At 35.1% G+C, this 19192-nt stretch overlaps 1 long non-coding RNA gene across 3 annotated transcripts; it reads right to left on the bottom strand.

The window, feature by feature from the left end:
• Positions 1 to 18235: 18235 nt before the first annotated feature.
• Positions 18236 to 18886, bottom strand: LOC110874447. Of its 3 annotated transcripts, none has more exons than XR_002555957.2 (3): positions 18770 to 18886; positions 18381 to 18669; positions 18236 to 18303 (listed from the first exon to the last, which is right to left on the bottom strand). It is a non-coding gene; the product is annotated as an uncharacterized LOC110874447 (long non-coding RNA). The 3 variants fall into 3 exon arrangements; XR_002555958.2 differs by having other exon boundaries at positions 18762 to 18886; XR_002555959.2 differs by having other exon boundaries at positions 18239 to 18294.
• Between the last annotated feature and the right edge of the window lie 306 nt (positions 18887 to 19192).

A 19192-nucleotide genomic window follows, 5' to 3' on the forward strand; every position in this document is an offset into this window, starting at 1 on the left:
CAGCATAATGGAACTTCTTATTCGACCTGGAAAGCTTTGCGATCGAAGTTTAGAGGAAGTGAGGAGATGGTCAAGAGTAAAAAGTCACTTCTGAAGAAAGAGTTCGATTTATTCCGAGGGTTGAAGAATGAGAGTACGAGAGAGATTATTGAACGCTATTGTAATCTGCTTGCTAATATGAAACGGTTAAGTATTGAGAAGAGTACTGATGAACTGATAGAGAAGCTTGCTGATGCGTTGCCTTATGAGACGTGGGGCACATACTTGATGATGCTTAGAAACAAGAAAGGTTTCAGTAACCTGACGCTCAGTAAGTTCATCGAAAAGATAGAGGCTCAGGAGATGGAACAGAGAAAAGTGATCAGGATGAAAGATTTTGATGGTGAACAAGACATCGGGCTGTATTATAAGGCAGGGGTGAATGAGAAGAAGTCTTCAAATTTATCTCCGAAGGTTGAGACTGCCTACAGCGCCAAGAACTCATCCGGAAGTCCATCATCGGGGTCCAACAGCAAAACCAGCTTTACGTCGTTTTCATCATATGATCCAAACATCTCTGCAACTAAAAATGGGAGAAAGTTACAATGCAACATAGTGTTAAATCTTGAGACTGATCAAGATTATTCTGAAGAAATTGCTAAAAATCAAATGTCTTTATTAGGAATGGTTTTGGAATCTTATACTTGTTTTGTTGCAGGTCGTATCGGCAATCCAATGTTAACCAAAGAAGACTACGACCAGATAGATGCTGAAGAGATGGAACTGATGGACATAAAATGGTGTCTGGCTAGTGTTTTACGGAGAGCTGAGAAATTCAAACAAATCACGGGGAGAGATGATCTTCGTGATGCGAATGTTTCTACTTTAGGTTTTGACAAATCTAAAGTCACTTGTTTTCGGTGCAGGGAGAAAGGACACTTCAAGAGAGAGTGCACTAACCGAGAAGCAAGTGGAGCTCAAAATCCATTCAACAACAACGATTACTATCGCAAAGCCATCTATCACCAAGTGGGTCAACAGTCATCTCAACAATCTAAACATCAAGCTCAAATTGCTCATGGAAGAGATGTGATTGAAGATTCTGGAAAGAGAGCTTGTTTGGTTAACCAAGATGAAAAGCAGTCGTTTAACTGGGATAAATATATCCCAGATAATGGAAAAGCTTGTTTGATTGATCAAGAAGATGAAAAGCTAGCAGAGGGTTTTAGCTGGGCAAATTTCACTTGGGATGATTATATTCCTGATCAAACTACAGCTTATACTGCTTTTACGGCAAAGAGTGTAGATGATAGTGATGATGATACGGAATATTGGGCGAGAAAATATAGAGAAGATATGAGGTTGGTTGATGAGAGTGATAGCGAAGATGAAAAAGTCAAGAAGGAAAAGAAAAAGAAAAAGATCAAAACGCCGGTGAGTAGTGATGATGAAGAAGTGCCGGTGGTGAGAAGGCAAAAGGTGACAGAAGTGCCTAAGTTTAAAGTTGAAGAACAAGTTGATGCAAAAGAAGTTCCTGTAAAGTGTGAAAATTGTGAAGCTGTGAAGAAGCAGAATAGCACTTTGATTTACAACTTGAACAGTTTGAAGGAGTCTTATGATGTGCTGAACAAGACGATGAATCAGTACAATCAAACGAGTGAAGAGCAAGTTGTTGCTATGAGGACACTTCAGGGAGCGTTTATGACAAAGCAGAAAGTTGTAAACAATTATATTGAAAAATGTGCTGCTTTAGAACAGAAGCTTGAGCTGCAAAGAATAGAAACAGAAAGAGTAAATCGTTTATTAAAAAGTTACTCATGTACTTCCTATGTGATTGACAGGATTTATCCGACAGTTGAGAGCATGAAGGTATGGGAAGAAGATGATGTAACTGAAAAGAAAGCAGCTGAAGTTGATGCTGGCGAAAAGATTGCTGACAAGAAGAAGCCTGACAAGAAAAAGGATACTGAAAAATTGTCATCTGGTAAGAAGAAAGGTGTCAGTTACAATAAGTGTCCATCTCCGCTGGAAAATGGATATTTGCCCAGATATCCAAACGATGAAAGAGTCAAAAAGGCCACAAATTTACAGTGGGAGTCAGAGTCGTCAGTAAATCTTCCAGAAAATATTGATGTTGTGTTTACATCATCTGACACTGATCAACAGTCTCAATTGATGAAGAAAGTCGTGGATCATGTGTTAGAGAGTGATGATGTGGAAGAGTCAAAGTCTGGGTCATGCACACAGAGTCAATCAGAAAAAACAGGGCAAATTGGTTTATGATAGAAAGTTTTTATTGTCAAAATCTAATTTGGATGATGGATTGTTTAAAGTTGCTTACACTTTGAATGATTCTGACAAATTATATTCTGACGAAGAATTTCCAATAAGAGGTGTCAAAACAGAATTGATAAAAAAGGTTTTCAAACTCACAGAAATTAATATTTTTGAAATAAAAGACTTATATCTTAATGAAAAACCTAAGTATTACACCTCAAGAGTTCAACAGAGATTAAATAAGAAAAAGAATTACAGTTCTGGTTCAGGTTTCCAAAAGAAATCAAACCATAACGGTAATTTCAAAAAGAAAGGTTTAGGGTTTATTCCTACAGAAAAACAGAAAAATGAAAAATATGTTCATGATTTTAAATCCAAAATGTCATTTGTTTCAGGTACATCAACTGATGAAGAAGAAAAGACAAGTTTCTGGAGAGAATCAAATAAAGAGTTCCTTGCTAATAAGCAAGACGAACAGAAGCGAGATACAAGAACCTGTTACAGATGTAACACTGTTGGACACATTGCAAAAGATTGTTCGAATGCAATACAATCAAAACAAGGAGTATTTCGTAAAATCAAAGAGAAAGTGTTTGCGTTCGAATCACCACTTGATAGAACAAAATTGTTCAAAGATTCTATTTTTGAAATTGGTGAGAGTTCGAACAAGTTTTACAAAAAGAGAGCCAAATCTGACAACCAGAAATGGATTGTTAAAAGGGTTAGTGAAAGCTCTAGCGATGATTCTGATGGATCAAAATCAGAGGAGCTATCTTCAGGCAATGAAACTGATTCCACAAAGTCAGTTGAGCCACAAGTTGTTTCAAAATGTGAAGCTGATGTAAAAATTGATAACTCAGTTCCGATTGTGAATGATGAGGAATTTCCATTACTTCGGGCTGAGAATTATAAAAAGAAAATTGGTAAAGTTGAAATTTCTAACCAATTTTATAATGATGAATAGGAATTTGATGCTGAAAAGGTATTTAACTCCAAAGTAAAGCATATCTTTGGAAAGATGGTTGATCAAAAAGTCAACGGAGTTAAAGAATTTTATGAAAAGAAGACAAAGAAGGAAAAGGTTGAACCATCCCTGGTTTGTGACTGGGATGGTACAATTTATGAACAATAAGTCTCAAGAATTGCCGGAGCTCCCAGGTTGGTAAGCGTGGAGCATGAATCGGCATCTTTCTCAAAATTTTTTTCGGTAACGTCAATCATACAAACGGTAAAGAGGTTTGTTTGTGTATTTCCTACAAGTGGTACAGAGGTTTCTGAACTGCAAATGGTAAATCAAGGACATTAATTTGTACTTATATTTTCCTACATCTGGTTGGAAGACAAGATGATGAACCATAACCCCGAACATTTGTTGGATATTCCTACAAATGGGAACCTACAATTGGTAAAATCAATCAAACTTATTTTCTGGAAAAACCATTTTGATTAAAACAAACTTAAGTGTTTTGAAATCTAAATGGGAAAATAGTTTGTTGATAGGGGGAGTTCTGATTGTTTATGCCTAGTGAATGGCGAATTGATGTGATTTGATATCGGTTGTCATGTTTCTGTACAGTTTGTTTTCATATTTTCGTTAATGTGTTTGCATTTTAGGGGGAGTAAGATAATTTCAGAAAATCCAAAAACATTAGAAAATTTGAAAAAGTAAAAAACATGATAAATTCAAAAATGAGTTTTTGTTGCATAAAAGAGGAAATGATAGTACATCAGTGGACTATCACAACATGCTAAAGAATTGGAAAGTCAAAATGTGATAAATGATCTTACTGCGGATGTGTCAGTAGATTTTCGCACATTTAGTAAATTGAAACGAGATATAAACCTAAATCAAACTTGCTTGATTTGTGGGTAACTATTCTTGGATATATGGGTAACCCCCGAAATCTTGTTTGAAAGGTCCCGTATTCTGAGATACTAGGTCTTTATACTCAGTGATATCTGGGGTATTATCCCGGACTTCTGCTGTATGGAAGTACTGACCTAGTCCCCGGATAATGCTTTTCGCAAAATGCTTGAAACATAGCATCGCCCTCAGCAAGCTGATGAAACAATAAAATTGATAGTCGCTGCTGTTGTAATCAAAAGATCCTCTAAAGGGGACCCATCTTAAAGTCGAAGCCGTCATCTCTCTGCGTATACGGAAGTATCGACCTGAGCTCTCACGGCCCTCGCACATAACCCCTTTACAGATATCATCTGTGGTATACTCACATGTAAGACTGAATATTTGGGATCTGGATACAGGAGTATATTCAAGTGGAGTGATACACAATTAAGTTTAAGTCTCTAAATCATTAATATCGTATCTCGAATCAATTGAAGTCTGTGTGAAAATTTAAGTGGACAAACATACTGACAATCTAGGTAAATTGTTTAGAACTGAGTATGTTTAAAGCTTAACGGTGTTAGTGATATGTCTCAAAACTGATATGATCCTCTTGCACGAGCTCACAAAAATATTGTTTGTAAATAGTTTATTTCTGCATTTTCATTTTCTTTCAGAAAAATCCAAAAAGATTTTTGATGTGTTTTAGCATAATTTTTGAAAACGCAAAAAGATTTTTGACAACTGATGTTGAAAAGCTGATTTTCAAAATTCAAAGTGCTAAACATGATGAACATTTGGTTTGGGTGTCTGTGTTTGTTTTGATAAAAACAATGTCATAATTTCAAGTGGTTCATTATACAGATAGAGAATTGAGAGGGAGTTAAATGTTGGTGCACATGAGAGAATCTGAGTTGGTGCTTGTTTATATGCTTAAATGTTGTCATAAATCTTATGTTTGTGGTAGAGTGTATGCAGGAAATGTTAACATCTGAGGAGAATATGTAACATTTGAGGGGGAGTACAAGTTGAACTTGATACACTCAAAAGATGTCAAAGTTTTGTGAAGAGGAGTCTGTTGATGAAAAGAGAAAGAGACGAAGATAGAGAAAAGCCCAGTGGCTGATCAAGACAGAAGATTGAAGACAGTGTGATATGACTCGATGACACTCCGTTCGATGGCACTCCGTCAACATCTGAGGGGGAGTCTGTTGGTGCATTTCATCTGTTGACTTCGTTTTGGATCGAGTCATAGTATTAGAATGTTAGATCAGGGCACGGGTTACGAGAAAATAGGATGTTGTGTGAGAGTTTAGTGTCAGTTTCGCTCATAGGACATGTCTGGTTCGCTTATGTGTCAAGAAACAGGTTCGCTTATTCATCCAATGTAGGTTCGCTTATGTGAACCTTGTACATTGGAGCGAACCTGATTCCCTATATATACCCCATGAGCGAATCATTTAGTAACTTTTGAAGAAACTCGTACCGAGGTGCTGCCGGATCGAGATTAGCCTGTAATCTGTTGTATCTTAATGCAATAGAGTGTTTAAAGTGTAATACTAGCTGTTCCTATGTTAATTGCTTGTTTTCCGCACCTGCGATTGACAAAACTCCTCTGAACGACTCATTGAGGTCGAAACACGATCCTACATGCATGCTTGCTGTCGTTAGATTCTTGGACATGGAACTCGCTATCTGGGATTGCTGGAGTGGTCATGAGTCGAGCCTCTTGGAAACACGTGACATGCTTATTGGTTTTCGTACATTTGGTTTTGAAACATTTGAACAATGATTTACTTTATGCTTCCGCTGAACGTATTGGTTTTAAGTTATGTTTTGAAAATACAATATCGTAATAAATGGAAACTTTTATTTAATATCTTGTTATATTTCAATGTGATTGGTAGCTAGATCCTGGTACGTCACACGTCCCGTGGGGTTTCCGCATGTGGTATTTTGGGGGTGTGACAGTCTTCCCCTTTAATAACTAACTAAATTAAATTTTGTAACTTATTTTCAAAAAAAAAAAAAAGAAAAAAATACATAATTTAAAGTGTAGCATAAATTATGAGGTGTATAGGATGAATTACGAGATGTGTAGGATAAATTTCAATATGTGTAGGATAAATTTCTAAACATGTAGGATAAATTTTGATATGTGTAAGCAAAAATTTAAATGTGGAGGATGATAGTGTTTATGAATAATTAATTAATCAAAGATAATAACAAATGAGTTTAGAGAAAAAATATTTAATGTTTTACATTTGTACCCTTTGTTTTTTTTCTTCTTAATTTAGTTTTCTTCTCAAATGAACCTTCCCCTGTATATATATATATAGGTGAGATTCCTGTAAAAAGGACCTTTTTCATGAGAAGTGTGAGAAGGCATAGAAATTGACATGTATGCATTATGTTTTGGGTTGTTTTGGCAAGAAAAACACCAAACATAATAATTTAAAACACAATGCAACGTATTATGGGCTGGAATTTAAACACACTGCTTAACACTTAAAAACACTACTTAACATTCTTGGCATGGTGTTTTAAGTTTTAAGCCTAGAATTCATTGCATTGTATCTTAAATTGTTATGTTTGGTGTTTTTCATGCCAAACAACCAAATACATTATGCCCAAGTCCAAAACATGATACTACATGTCAGTTCTTATGCCTTCTCACACTTCTCACGAAAAATGTCTTTTTTTACAGGATCCTAAGACTATATATATATATATATATATATATATATATATATATATATATATATATATATATATATATATATATATATATATGTAGGGGGCTGCTAGAATGAAAACCACCCCGAGTTGTAAGAACCGCGAGAACCACACCATCCGGGTCGCCGTTTACCACGATTTTTTTTTTACAACTAGATGTGTAAATTATAAACACATCCGTAAACAAAAAAAATTTAACCCCCCCCCCCCCCCCGAGGGGGTAGTTTTTTACACCACAAGTTTGGTGTTTTTATTTTTTTTTCTTTTTTCTTTTTTTTTCACCAAACTTGTGGTGTAAAAAACTACCCCCTCGGGGGGGGGGGGGGGGGGGGCGTTTAAATTTTTTTTTACGGATGTGTTTATAATTTACACATCTAGTTGTAAAAAAAATCATGGTAAACGGCGACCCGGATGGTGTGGTTCTCGCGGTTCTTACAACTCGGGGTGGTTTTCATTCTAGCGGCTCCCTATATATATATATATATACATATATATATATATACATATATATATACATATATATATATACATATATATATATATATATATATATATATATATATATAGGGGAAGGATGTATAGAAAACCCACTTTAATTTAGAAAACCCGGGAAACTCCAAGCTCCCGATGTTTTTTTTTCTTGAAAAAATTTACACATGTTATATACATGTTTTTAAGGGTTTTGGGCAAAAAAAATCAAAAAAGCGCCGAGTAGATATTTTAAAAAAAAATAAACAATTTTTGGTGTAACACATGTTACATTCATCTGACATATTTGTAACATGTGTTACACCAAAACTTGTTTATTTTTTAAAAAAATATCTACTCGGCGCTTTTTTGATTTTTTTTTGCCCAAAACCCTTAAAAACATGTATATAACATGTGTAAATTTTTTCAAGAAAAAAAAAACATCGGGAGCTTTGAGTTTCCCGGGTTTTCTAAATTAAAGTGGGTTTTCTATAGATACTTACATTATATATATATATATATATATATAGGCAAATTGGAAATAAATAATCCCACCTAACTTAATTTGACCGATAATAATACCAAGTCAGTTATTGGCCGATAATAATCCGAACTGGTCAATTTTTTTTTGTAAAATAGTCCGCCGTTAAAATAGCTTAACGGAGTTTAGTTTTTTTTTCGAATTACAAACCGATGTTTTAGGGCTTTTGATCAGAACAAGGATAGGAGTCGATTGATGTAAAACTTACCTCGGAATACTGTCCCAACCCACGATAACGGTATTCAATTCGTGTGTTTAAACTTCCAATTAACAAAAATCAAGCCATTTCGAGCACAATTTCGAGGTAAGTTTTACATCAATCGACTTCCATCCTCGTTCTGATCAAAAGCCCTAAAACATCGGTTTGTAATTCGGAAAAAAACTTAACTCCGTTAAGCTATTTTAATGGCGGATTATTTTACAAAAAAAATTGAGCAGTTCGGATTATTATCGGCTAATAACTGACTTGGGATTATTATCGGCCAAATTAAGTTAGGTGGGATTATTTATTTCCAATTCGCCTATATATATATATATGGTAGAGATCCTAAGAGAAGAGCACACTATTTGAGAAACTTGAGAAGCATTCTGGACCACACATTTTCCTTAAGCCAAAAATGCAAAGAAATTGTAAATGGATTTTTTTTTGAAAAAATCGGAGCTTTTTCTATTAGGTTTTTTAAGGGATTTATACACATGTGTATATTATTAATCTTTAAACTATACATATGTGTATATTGTCAATCTTATAACTATACATATGTGTATATTGAACAATAACCAAAACTCTCTAAACTCTAAACCCTAAACCCTACAGCTAAACTATAAAGCTAAACCCTAATGCAAACCCTAAAGCTAAAGCTAAACCCAAAAGCTAAAGCTAAATCCTAATGCTAAACCCAAAAGCTAAACCATAATGCAAAACCCTAATGCTAAACTCTAAAGCTAAACCCTAAATACTAATGCTAAACCCTAACGCTCAACCCTAAAGCTAAACTCTATTGCTAAACTATAAATACTAATACTAAATCCTAAAGTTAAAAGTAAATCATTCACCTCAATCAAAGATTTACAACACTTATAGTTATAAGATTAACAATATACACATGTGTATAAATCCCTAAAAAAACCTAATAGAAAAAGCTCTAATTTTTGAAAAAAAAAAACATTTTTTACATTTTTTTTTGCATTTTTTTGCTAAGGGAAAATGTGTGGTCCAGAATGTTTCTCAACTTTTTCAATTAGCCTACTACTTCTCACATGATCCTAACCCTATATATATAGGCTAGGGTTATTGTAAAAGGAGTATGTTTTGTGAGAAATGTAGGAAGGAATATACACCCTTTGATCTATAATCTGGTCATATGCAATGCACATGAGGGTAAAATTGTTGCAGGTTGTTGAGGAGAAATTAGGGTTTTGAAATGGGACTGATTTGGGGAAGAAGAGGGCTTTTGTTATGATATATGATATTTTTTTCTTTTATATATATTTTTAAAGAATAGGGTGAAAAGACAATTTTACCCTCATGTGCATTGCACATGGTCAAATTTGACAGAAAAATCTAACTGGGTTAGGGCGAAAGGACAAAACGTGTATGATTTGAAAACATAAAGTACAAAACTCGTCAATTTTAAACATAAAGGACATCGCCTGAAAATGAGTATAAAGATAAAGGACAATCCTTGAAATTCACTGTATTGTGAATGGTAGTGTAAATGAAAGTGCAATTGTCTAATATTAGTAATGTATTACGGAATTTGTCAAAGAAATGATACATATGCACATGTGCATGGATAATTGTTACTCGAAAAATTTTTTTAGTGATGAAATATAGCGATTTAAAAAAAATTGAGAGTTTTTTTTTTATTTTTTTAGATTTTAAGGTATTTTTGGTTGTGTTCACATTGGTTCTCGCGGTTCTCGCAATAAAGGGTGGTTCCTAACGGATCCTTCTCCTAAACATATATATATGGGCATAATTTAGAGAAAACACCCTAAAGTATGAAAACAACGAGAACGGTTCTGATCCGTTCGATCAAAACAATCTAATAATTAGATTGCCACGGTGGCGTGTTCATAAATAACATCAACTTTCGAAAGTGGGCGTGCTTCATTAAGGGCAAAAAGGTAAATGTGCATCTACAAAACCCATCAAACAAAACCAAAACATATATACTAACCAGAGAAACCTCCCTAATTCCAACGAAAAACGCAAAAACCCTAGAAAACGCAAAACCACAAACATTATGGCCTCGAAAAATCAAACAAGATCCAGAGGCAAAAAACAGAGTGAGTTGACTTCGATTTACATTATGCTAGTTTTATAATGTTTTTGGCGTTCTAATTTTATCAATAAATGTGCAGTTTCTATGGGTGTGGAAGAGGAAGGGTCACCTACTCCAAAACGCCAAAGAACCACCGAGCAACGAAATAAGACAACAACAAAACATGGTACAGGTGGTTACTTTTTATGATGTTTGTTTGTAAAACTCCATATATCATGTAATATACTTTGATAGTTTGTTACTAAACGCCAATACATGTATCGTTTGTATAATATTGTTTGACTGTATGAGAATGTCATTTTACATATGTCATTTGTCTTATTAAACGCCATGTATCATCTGTGACTGTCTTATTGAACAATATATATCGTTTGTGTGTGTTACTAAACGACATGTATCATTTGTATTATTAAACGCCACGAAAAACTAAAACACCATGGAAATTAATCATGTTTTATAGGCGAAGAGGGGTTGAGAGTAAGAATAAATGTGCACACCGGCAAGGCCTAAAACGCCAATAAGAGGAAGGCCTTAAGTCAGGATGTTGAGGTTGAGGAAGAACCATTTTATGAGTTCAGTGGGCTAGGGTTTTGTCAAGAGTAAAACCTACAAACTTGACTGCTTGGTTTATAAATCTAAGACAGACAATACACGACATGAGGTTTGGTGTTGCCCTCGGGATAAATAGAGACAACATATCCACAATGCTTGGGTACTATTTGGTTGAAAATTATAATGAAAGAACAAACAATCTAAATGTTGGCAACCATACAATACATATCAATGAAGAATTGATAAACTCTTTAACAGGTATATTGAATGGAGACGTGGTCGTCAAGGGGAAAAAAGGTCAACAACTAATGACCAAGTAGTGGCTGAGTGGAGAGCACAGTTCAAAGGGACTGCCTGGATTAACAGACCAAGTGTGAAGCTCTACTTTGATAACATCTTGCCTGAGATGGATAGCTTTGGGAGAAACTTCTGCCTGAATTTCCTTGTAGCATTCTTCACTATAATTGGGCATGCAAGTGATAATGCGGTCGACAGTTCTTGCACAACATTAAACAAAACGTTCAAATAAACCAACTGAACTAGTGTGGATATCTCATCTAATGCTTGCAACACGCCAAAACGGCATAGTCTCCAAAAAAGCATTTCATAGGGCCCTTGATTATACTTGCCGTAAGAAAACAATTTTCATACATAATAGTTTGCAGAAAATAACAGATTAAAACATAAAAATTTCTTGTGTTACAGCTTGCCTTAGTGAATGATGCTTGTAATAGAAAAAACTTGGAATGAAAACAAGGATACCCGATTGAGTGGGTTACAACGAGAACTCTTGACATGTTTAAGAGTGTACTGGTTAAAGGAAATATAGTGGAGAGCCAAAACTTCATGATGTAAAAGAAGTTAAAAGGGAAAACTGTTAAGAAGGCTAAGGAAGCCGCACCCAAGATAGCAGACAAAATGCATGCTGTTGATGAAGAAGATGTTGATGGTGATGATGTTGAGAATGAAGATGAAGATGATGTTGACAATGTTGATAAGCATGTTGATAATGATCATGATGAGGTTGATGATGATGGTTTTGATCATGATGATCATTATGATTATGTTGAACTGGACCCTGAAGTGCAGAACGCCATGCAAATCAATGATGAGAATGAAGAGGCTTTCATTCAAAGGGTTGTGGATGAAGATGTAGAAAGCCAGAACAGGATGTTTGAAGTTTCTGCATCAGGGAACCATGCTCTAGTCAGAGTACTAACACAGTATATAGACCGTGGTGCTAGTGAAGAGCAACAAAACAATGAAGCTGAGGAGGTATGTTGTTCGAATAATAAGTTTAACAAAAAACACAAAACGCCATACTTAATAAATTCTTTTCTTTATTTAACAGGCGATGACTAAGAAGTTGGATGGGGCATACAAAGAATTAGAAGACTGTTACAATAAAATAAGGACATTGTTAAAACAGTCAAAGACTGAACATCCAAACAGGCTCTTGGTACACATTAAATACACACAATGTCTAACATTGTTAGAGAACATGTCAAAAATTGTTGATGAAAAAACCAAGGAAATGGCAGCCGAGAGAAAAGAAAGTGAAAATGAAGATGAGGTTGAAAAGGAAGTTGAAGGTGAAAGGAAAGTGGAAGTAGAAGGGGAATGAGAATGGGAGGGGGAGATGACTGGAGAACAAAACGCCATAGAAGTGCAAACAGTTGTTTATGAAAACGCCAAGGAAGTGGCTGATGAGAGAAAGGAAGGTGAAAATGAAGATGAGGTTGAAAGGGAGGCTGAAGGTGAAAAGGGAGGGGAAAGAGAAGGGGAAGGGGGAGGAGAAAGGGAAAATGAAGGGAAAGGGGGAGGAGAAAGGGAAAATGAAGGGGACAGGGAGATGGCTGGAGATCAAAACGTCAAACCCTCAACTGTTACACCAACCCCCGTAAATGATGATGCTCATTATGAAGATGAAAGAGAGATTGAGGGTGGTGATGAGAATACTATATTGTAAGATGAAGGTATAAACGAAAATGATATTGAAAGCTGGGATTGTGATTTCAAAGCACTTGAATATCACATTTTCAGATATAATGGGGGAAAAGATAATTAAAAGGATTATTGCTGAGGTTTTGGAACTACCGGGACAAGACCTAGAACAAATGATTGAACTAAAATAAGGTTTAGATTGTCCAAAGATAGTGGATCAAATGCTTAAAGCTATAAAAAACCACCTGCACCCTACTGGGGAGACCCCAAAAATGTCTGTATTTGATACAACACCAAAAACCCCCTAACAAAAACACAATACAGTTAGGGGTTCATCACTGAACTAGAAAAAACTGAAGGGGAGATGGTGAACAAAAGTGTTGACCAGAAAGGTGCAGTGGTTGATGAAACGCCATGTCAGCAGCCATCATTTGGAGGTAGGAAGAAACTCATGCAAACTTTTGAGAAAAAGAGACACCCCAGAAACCCAAGATGAAAATGCCATTGACACACCACTAACCAAAACGCCAAACAGGGCAGATGTGCAAGAAAAGGGTAATGAGGACAAAACGCCAGACATCACCAAGCTGATGCAAGGTAACACAATTTTAAACCCAAAAAAGCTGCCTGGTGATGAATAAGATGATGAAGATCATGAAAATAAAAAGGAAAAGACAGTGGAAAAAAGGAGAAGAGAGAATCAAAGAAGAGTGGGGCATGTTTGTCACCTTATGTCAGGAGGCAAGTGGTTATACATGCAGCAAAGGCGGCACAAGAAAACAACATTTCCACATACATATTCACTGGATGTGGTGACTGGATGTATTGTAACACCTTGGAAATTTTAAGCGAATTATATGGCAACACGTGTCCAATTAACTCTCAAATATGCCAATTATTAGACGAGAGGGACTAAATGTGTTGTGGAAGAATGATTGTGGAGGGACCATCTGTGTTAACATGCCAATAATTTGGCCTCTGAGTAACCCTTAAGGACCGTAAGGTAAATAAATTATTGTTGCTAGCAAGCGGTTATGGACCGTAAGCCATTAGAACTTACGGACCGTAAGCTATCTGAAAACTATGTACGCTGAGGTCCTTACCGACCGTAAGCGGTGAACCCTTACAGTCTGTAAGGGGTCTACAGCTGGCATTTGTTTGCTGCCCAAGGCAGTCTGCATGGTCTGCCATGTATCACGCGAATTAGCACCTCCTACTCAATTCTTACACCTCATACCATACCTGGAGACATCCTAGAACACTCTCTAACACTTGTCATAATCCTATATCACTTCTTCTAGTATAAATAGCAACTTAGTTCAAGCCTTTCAACTTGCTCATTTCTAAATCATTTCTGTCTACTCTCTACTGGAGTTTGCTTCTTCTTTAGAGGTCTCCTTTGAGTTCAAGCTTCATCCTAGAACACTAGTAAGTGTTCCTTCTCAGCTCATTTCTTTTATAGGCTAAGTAATTAGCCGAAAGTCAAGCACATTGACTTTTGCTTTGACTTTCTGTTATGACCATTAAGGTCCAGCCGTTGTTCGAATCGAACATGGCTACATGATCATAATAAGGTAGGTGATAATACCCTATGAGTGCACCTCCTGAAGGTCACGTTAAGCTGGTCAAATGACAGATCAAAGTTATGTTTAAATAAAAATCAAAATGCAGTTTTTCGGAAAACGTATAAAGTGAACTTATAAACGTTTAAACACATATTTTTGATGTTATATTAGTTATTATAACATGTTAGAACATGTCTAAGCATGTTCAACCTGTTATTTCCAGTTTATAGTCAAGTTCGCAACCGAAAGTCAAGCAGTTTGACTTCTTCTTTGACTTTTGATTCTAACCCGATTTTACTAAGTTAGCTACTGATTTGAAGTTTCATTATGATCATTATTATATATTGAATAACCCTCTGAGGTTATAATATTTGATCTTAATCAGTTGTCGGGTTTTATGCAAGTTCTTGAATTATGCCATAAAAAGATCAATTTTGCCCTTTTGTGCATAAAATGGTTTTGAACTATAATGAACTTGTGAAATGTAATACCTATTGATATGGTAACATAATAAAGATGTTTTGGCATAATGAACTTGTTATTAACTGATCCGATCACACGATACCGCCTATCCGCGTACGGTTGACTTGTATAACTTAGTTATGCAAGTTAACCAAGTTGGGTCAATTATTTTTATTTTCACTTCAAATCCAGAATGTTATATTGTTTACCCATATTATATAACTCATAGTACTTGTGAGGGTTTAAACTACATTCTATCCGGTCACCGCATAATCTAGCGTACCGTACCATTTTCTTTATATTAGTTAACTGGTCCAAGTCTATGACTTGAATAGGACCCGTTAACATTCGAATTGGTTATTATACCATTATTCCAGACTAAGGGTATCCACACTACAAGAAAACTGGGTTCTTAGTACGCACAAAAGCGTCCTAAAATGCTATTTTATAGGACCTTTCATTTAATAGGACCAACGATAAAAGCGTTTCATGTAAAGGAGTCGTAATAAGTCCCGGAACTAAAAAAACGTCCTAACATCTCAAATAAGATTATGAAACCAATTTTATGGTCGCGTAATATGTCTTTGAACAACCAAAATAGTGTCCTCATAAAAACATATTAGGACACTTTTACAATGTTCTATCATGTGTTTATATACTTTTAATCTTTTGATACACTTACAAGCGTCCTTCGAAATTAATTGATAGGACCCTTATGATGTAACATTATAGCTAATTTAGTACCAAGAAAAGGGTCCTAATATACCAAATAAGATTATGAAACCAATTTTATGGTCGCATAATATGTCTATAGACAACTTAAATAGCATCCTAAAAAGAACATATTAGGATACTTTTACAATGTTCTAATATGTGATTATCTACTTTTAATCTTTTGATACAAATACAAGCGTCCTTAAAAATTAATTTATAGGACCCTTATGATGTAACGTTATAGCCAATTTAATATCAAGAAAATGGTTCTAATATCCCAAATAAGATTATAAATTTTATAAACAGACCATCAACATATAAAATCCTAATAGTTATTATATAACATCAACTAATGAAAGAATCATTATATTTCAAATAAGCATCTTCATAACAAAAACACTAACCATAAATAAGTTATAACATTATCTAACATAAAGTCTTAACATTTAACACAGAAATTAAAAGCAATTAAAGAAATAAGAAGCATAAAATCTTGAGTCATCACGCGTTCTCAATCCTCATGGACAACCTACAAAAAAACCATCTATGTATAAGCATTAAGTTCCATGATATTAAAATTATTTGTATCACAAATTTAACAAATACATACCAAGATGAATGAATAGGGCCATGCGATGGATACACCAATACAATCTTTAATTGTAGAAAGTAAACCATACGGTCTTACCAAGTTTTCATCTTTTTTTATTGGTACTTGAATGTTACCTCACACCATTCTGGTCCAATCTCTGTACCACCAACTAGATCATTTGGGTCCAAGCTCTGGACCCTTCCTCTTGCTACAATCTCGGTAGAGTTTATAATGCTTTTGAGGAAAACTTCATCTCCGACCTAGATTTTAGTTTTCAACAAATATTTATTAAACTCTAGATTTTATAATGCTTTAATGTGTATGGCATAGGTTTGATGTGTGCTTGAAAACTGCTGATTATGTATATAAAAATACTGGAATCGGACATGTATCAAATTAGATTAAAATAAAATATAAATTTATTTTACCTTTTGACACTTAGTTATGACAGCCAATATGAAACCGATTATCAAAATTTATTTGACCCATAAATAGGCAGAAGTGATGTTATTAATCCAAACACCCTGTTAACTTATGCTACATTTGGCATAACTACCTGTGCATTCATTTAAAAGTAGATTTGTTCATTTCATACACATAGTTATCGATAGCGAACATAGTGTTCGCTATCGCGCGCTTCGTAGCGAATCGACCATATCTTGCAATATGTTTGTTAGCGACTCCATAGCGTGATTATAGCGGGATTCCAACCACCAATTCCGACTCCGGTGGTGTAATTTTGCTCAAGTATGAACCATTTGCATATGCTAACAAAACCTAAACTTGACATTATCTATTTAAATTCTCTAATTAAGTAAACAGATATCTTCAGAGGCAAGTACTTTTAAATTTCAATCATAGCTGATATAGTTCATCTAACACTATATCTAATTAGAGTTCCGAAAACATAAACTTAATAATTTCAAAAAAAAACTTACTCTTTGAACAATCAATTCCATTATCAGCCACTTTATCTTCGTTGACCTGCCAAACCTTCAAACTCTCATCAGTTTCAACCACAACCGCTGTCTTCTCTTCTATAATCTCCACCGGTTTCTCTTCCTGCGCTGGTACCGCCGCAACACTTTCAAATCCTAACAACAATAACTCGCTCGAATTAGCCAAAAACTAAGCCTAATAGTTGAATCAAATCAATGATATACACACCAAATTAATTGCAGATAACTGTTGACGAGGAGCCATTGAGCCTAGCAAGCTTCCACGCTGTCACAAAACCAACCACTAATCAAGACAAAAATGTTGAAAGAAATTAGGTTTTGCATTTTGTATCAACCGATGGATTGCCTCCAAAAATTTTCTCCTAATAATAAAAAGGAGCAGAAATTATAACCCAACATTTTGCTTTTGGAAATAATAATTCATTGTAATGAAATATTTACTCCCTTCTTCAACATATAAATATGCTTGGCTTCTGGTCATAGGATCTTCAAGGGTAAGTTTAAGCTTGTATGTGCCACATGGAGCATGCCACTACCCAAACTACACACTTAGAATTATTAATTACTTGTAACACTCACACACACACACTTGGTCAATACTTTCACAAGTTCTGAACCCACAAGTAGTGCTGAAAACTTGATGTATTAAGATTTTCCATAAAAAAAATATAGATTCACATATTATAAACTTAATCAGATTCCTCAAAATGAAAAATCTTTATGGTCCATTAATACATCTATGATCTACTATTACATGTTGTAATCCATTAAGACCAACCATGGTCCATTAGGACATATATGATCTACTATTTATCCGTTTGATCCATTAAGGCCCAACAATGGTCCAACAATTTTCTCCAAATTGTTACCTGTTGTGATCCAGTAAGACCAACTATGGTCCATTAGGACATATATGGTCTACTATTGTCCGTTTTGATCAATTAAGGCCCAACTATGATCCAATAATTTTCCCCGAGAAAAAAACTCACGAGATTATGTTGTTTTTTACCTGACCCATTTTGATCCTTCACTGTTTTACAACAAAACCATGTCATGAACAACTAGACATTTATAAATCAAGAATACAAAATACAAGTTAATTAATTCATTTCTCAATGATGAACTCTTGAATCTACACCGGTATGTCTAGCACCACCTTGTAGTTTCAGCAATACTTGATCACCAATTTTGAGTGAGGTCACTGGAATTGCTATTACTTCATTTCTTAAACCAAAACAAATATATTTAGCCATCCAGACCTACATATGATCAATACCACATATGATCAATATGAACCGAACTGAAAACATACAAACCTTTGTTGGGTGGTACGAGTCCGACAATGTAGAATGTTGTAACAAGTTTCCTCATCTAAATCAACTTGTGAAAACACAAAATCAAAATATAATACAACAAAAAACCAAACCGTTCTAAAAAGGTTTGATTTAGTTTTGAACCTTAGCAGTCCAACTACTATTGTTCGTTGTATGCCATCTTGATCAACTACAAGGATCTCTTTCCTTGTCTTGAGCTCTGAAAGGTAGCAAGTTTTACCTCCTGAAATCGCCACATAGGCATGGACGGTACCCTGTAAACGTAGGTAAGATATTAGTCACCATTGATAAAAATGATGTAAATTAACAACTCCCATAAAAAATCACAGCGTTGACTGGGCCTGCTGGCAAGGTAGTTTGAATTTAAGCACTGTGAGTGAACAAGAAATAATCCTCTAGCAAAAGATCCAACCTACAAAAGAATATTTCAGGAATTTATTAAAAAATATCAAAGTAAAAAAGAAAAAGAAACCTAGAAAACTAGAATATAAGGGCTGAGAATACCAGATCACCTTCACTAGGTTTCCTGAGACTGCAAATAGTAGCTTTGGTCAACTCCAATTGGCCATCTACTTGATTTCTTCTGTCAAAGTAACCCTGATGATTCTTTTTTTTTTTGTTTTTTTTTTGAACGGCCAACAGAATCAATCTCGAGCACTCTTGGGGCACCCACTTGACAAACGGAGTACTCCGAGAGTAACCCGAGTCCACCAACAATTCTGGGAATTGGATTCGGAATTGGATTTATCAACTGTTGGCAGATTGCTCTCATAACTTTAGTCACTGGCCCACTTATTGTTGCTGCAGGAGGAATATCAAATATATTTCTTCATACTTGCTGAGAATATTCAAGATGTTTACGCTGAAGCAGCTAGTATTGCTGAACAAGTCATTAGATTTTCCCCTCTTCTTAATTTTTACTCATTTATTGCTTG

This window comes from Helianthus annuus, chromosome 9, assembly GCF_002127325.2.
Source record: "Helianthus annuus cultivar XRQ/B chromosome 9, HanXRQr2.0-SUNRISE, whole genome shotgun sequence".
NCBI lineage: Eukaryota > Viridiplantae > Streptophyta > Magnoliopsida > Asterales > Asteraceae > Helianthus > Helianthus annuus.